Here is a 4,131-nt window from a genome sequence, read left to right as displayed (position 1 = left end):
TACCTGTTCGGACGAATTTCTCCATTGATCAGTATGCTGAGTTATATGTTAGAGAAATTGTGCGTCTGCATGGTGTCCCCAAGTCCATTGTGTCGGATAGAGATCCGAAGTTTACATCGAGATTCTGGGAGAGTCTGCATCGAGCTATGGGTACTCAGTTAAAGTTCAGCACAGCTTTTCATCCTCAGAGGGATGGACAATCCGAGAGGACCATTTAGATTTTAGAGGACATGCTACGGGCATGTGTGCTTGACTTTGAGGGATCATGGGTAAAGTACCTTCCCCTGATCGAGTTTTCTTATAATAACAGCTATCAGGCAACAATCGGGGTGGCTCCTTATGAACTTTTATATGGAAGAAAATGTAGATCACCCATACACTGGGATGAAGTGGGTGAAAGAAAGTTCTTGGGTCCCGAAGCTGTTCAGAAAACAAGTGAGGCAGTTGATAAGATTAGAGCGCGAATGCTCACAGCTCAGAGTAGGCAGAAGAGTTATGCTAATCCAAAGCGTCGAGATATTGATTTTCAGGTCGGGGACATGGTATTTCTCCGAATATCTCCGATGAAAGGCATAAAACGCTTTGGGAAGAAAGGAAAGCTTAGCCCGAGGTTCATTGGACCTTTTGAAATCCTTGAGAGGATAGGGCAAGTAGCGTACAGGTTGGCTATGCCCCCAGCGCTGGCAGCTGTACATAATGTGTTTCATGTTTCAATGCTTCGGAAATATGTCTCAGACTCGTCCCATGTTCTGAGTTATGAAGCATTGGAACTTCAGCCGGACTTGTCATACAAGGAACAACCAGTGCAGATACTTGATAGAAGAGAAAAAGTCTTGAGAAGCAAGACAGTGGCACTGGTGAAAGTACTGTGGAGAAACAGTAAAGTAGAAGAGGCAACCTGGGAACTCGAGACGGATATGCAGCAGAAATATCCGGAGTTGTTCAGGTAAATTTCGGGACGAAATTTCTATAAGGAGGGGGTAATTGTAGTACCCTAGAATTAAGGAATGGATTAGCAAAACCCTAATTAGATAATTATGAATAATTGAGGAATTATATTATTATATAATTCAGTATATGTGAATTAATTTGATTAATTATATGTTAAGACCCCGTTGGTGAGCCAGGGGCATTTTAGTAATTATGACCCGAGAAGGGTAAAATGATGAAATTAATTTAATTACGTGCTTAATGGAACTATATTATCATGTAGTATGACTGTGTTGTCTTTTCAGGGGTGTTCTGACAGGTTGGCGCGGTATAGTCACAACCGGGTATTTCGGGCCGAACCGGGTTCGGGCCCGAAATATAAATTGGATTGATTTATTTGGCATTATTATTTATGGGTGATAATCTGAATTTTTATTTGAAAATAATTGAGTATGAATTCACTAGAATGCCCTTGTATGTGTGAATAGGTGAAAATTGGCCTTAGGGGCAAAATGGTCTTTTGACCTTATTTGATTTACTTTAATAAAAGCTGAATTTTGAGGAAATGAAATTAGAAATTCTGGGTCCTCTCTCTCTCCTTAACCCGACCCCCTCTTCCTCTCTCTTTATCATCTTCAATATTTTACAACTTTGAAATTAAGGCTTGGATTGGAGAAAAGTTAAGGAGTTTGGGTGATTTTGGTGCTTGGAGCTTAGAAATTAGTGGTAAAACTTCTTGATCCTTTTTGTTTATGATTAAATTCTGGTATGTGAATATTTTTTGAGTTTAGGTTTGATGTTCTTGATGTTCATTTGAGATTTGATGCATGTTGGTGAATTAGTGGTGATATTGGTAATTTTTTTAATGTGTTTGAGCTATTGAGACCATATGGATTGCAACTTGAATGTTGTGTGGGATTATTAGAGTTTGTTTTGGTGTTTCCATTATCTTATGCAGCTCTGAATTGTATGTTCTTCTTGAGCTTGTGTTTGAATTTAAAGATTCAAGGTTTGAGCTTGAATTAGTGGGAAATTTAGCTCAATGTTTGGAGGTTAATTTTTATATTGATTAAATCTGATTTTGGTTAAGGATTAATGCATGAATTTTGTATTTTTACCCTATGTTTGGTTGGGGTTCGAAATCTAGGAAAGGTTGGCATTTTAAGACCTTAAAAATGGAGTTTTGGGGTGTTCTAAACCCAGTCGTCGCGACGGGATTTTCGGCCGTCGCGACTGGATTTGGCAGTGAGAAATTCTGTTTTTCTCAATTTTGTTTTGGCCATAACTTTTGACTCGGGACTCCGTTTGGGACGTTCTTTATATCGTTGGAAAGCTCGTTTCGAGCTCTATTTGATTATTTGTGTTTTGAATGCCATGTTTATATTTTGTGAAAGTGAAATTGGGGATTAACCCTATTTGTAAAATCCCAGATTGTGTGACTAGGATTACCGGCACCTGATCAGGAGCACCCAGGGGTTTGGAATCTCTGTTATTGCGGGACAACAGGTAAGACAGTAGTTTGCACGTAGAGTATGCGCGGTGGCACTTATGTTGAATGTGATATATGTGAGTAATTGCAACCAGGATTAGGGTTATTACCCTAACATGAGCGGTTTAATAGCCTAGGGTTATTACCCTAGTGATATATGTTGTGTAATACTATGCCATGTCGGATATATCTATATATTGGAATTATGAATTATGCGCTTAAGGCATAATTAAACTAGACTCGGTAAGCTAGTACCTTGAGTTTAATTTTAATGCGGTCTAGGGTTATTACCCTAGAATATTATGAGTCCAGTGAAAGCATGAGTCAGGGTTGATACTCTTAGTAAATGTCATCTAAGTATATAGAAATGTATTATATGCGTGATTACATAGTATGCAAGTTAGGGTTATTACCCTAAGATTATATATGTTGTAGTAAATATTGAATACACGCATGTATGTTAGAAGTTATGTGTTTAAGACATAACTGGATTAGACCTGGTATGTATCACCAGGATAAACCACCGAAAGAACGTAATACATGGATTACGTATATACATGAATAGGGTTATGCGAGCAAGGCATAACCAGGTTAGGCTCGGTAATCAGAACCGAGGTAAACCCTACTGAGGCCTTATTGTATATAGACGTGTGAGAGCAACACGTAGGTCTACGCCACGTAGACATAAATAGGCATGTGAGCGTAACATGCAGGTCTATAGCAAATAGACAAATAGTGCGGTGACACTAATAATTATGTGTTACATATTGAGATTAAGGGTTATGTGTCAAGGCATAATCAAGTTGGACTCGGTATCTAGAACCGAGATGAACTATTCTAAGGCCTTATTGTAATTAGACGTGTGAGAGCAACACGTAGGTCTACGCCACGTAGATATATATAGATGTGTGAGCGCAACACATAGGCCTACGCCACGTAGACATAAATAGGCATGTGAGTGTGACATGCAGGTCTGTGACACACAGACATATATGAATGGCATTACTGTTTAAATAGCATGATGAGCATATTATATTTGTTATGATTTATACTGTCTTGCTGGGCTTGGCTCACGGGTGCTCTACTGTGCAGGAAAGGGTAAGTCAGTGGCTGATCAACCATGAGTTTGAGGAGCAAAACGAAGAATGTACATGTTCAAGCCATATCAGACCAAGCGGGTTAAGGGTCTATCAGTGTTGAACTTTTGAATTCTGTTTTGCCGCTTAGGTCGGCTAGAAAGAAAAGACTTGTAATAAGTTTGTAATTATTTTTGGGATCCCAACTATTTTGAAAAGTTTAAATATATTACAAGTTTATTTTCATTCTGATTAATATAAAAGTTTAAATTCTGCGCTACTTTAATTAGTAATCCCGATTAGGGGATTAGGGTTTCATAAGCTTTTTGGGTAGCGTGCCTAATTATTTAGGGCGTTACAACCCTCATCAACTAAACAGACTTCAGAGGGTGCTAAAGGAGGTGACTTTTGCAAAGGAATATACACCCCTATTTCCAACAACAAAGTCATATTATCTCGTATAAACTATCAAAGATTTAGCATTATTAAGAGAAGATGAGCGAGCGAGGAGATACCTGACGATGGACCCACGTCTTTCTCTCGGTCACAAGTCTCACCTTGACTGATTAATCCAATATAATGATGTCGCATCCATATGTTAGCAAATTTAATAGAAACTCCACCTTCTCTGTCTTT

At 38.7% G+C, this 4,131-nt stretch overlaps 1 long non-coding RNA gene across 1 annotated transcript; it reads left to right on the top strand.

Moving 5' to 3' along the window:
• The first annotated feature begins 594 nt into the window (after nucleotides 1-594).
• LOC133031882 (uncharacterized) lies at nucleotides 595-3,775 on the top strand. Its single transcript, XR_009684931.1, has 3 exons — nucleotides 595-1,656; nucleotides 2,374-2,436; nucleotides 3,512-3,775. It is a non-coding gene; the product is annotated as an uncharacterized LOC133031882 (long non-coding RNA).
• The last annotated feature ends 356 nt before the right edge of the window (nucleotides 3,776-4,131 follow it).

This window comes from Cannabis sativa, chromosome X (genome assembly GCF_029168945.1).
Source record: "Cannabis sativa cultivar Pink pepper isolate KNU-18-1 chromosome X, ASM2916894v1, whole genome shotgun sequence".
Taxonomy (NCBI): domain Eukaryota; kingdom Viridiplantae; phylum Streptophyta; class Magnoliopsida; order Rosales; family Cannabaceae; genus Cannabis; species Cannabis sativa.
The sequence above is the reverse complement of the archived record's forward strand: the minus strand, read 5'-3'. Positions and strand labels throughout refer to the sequence as shown.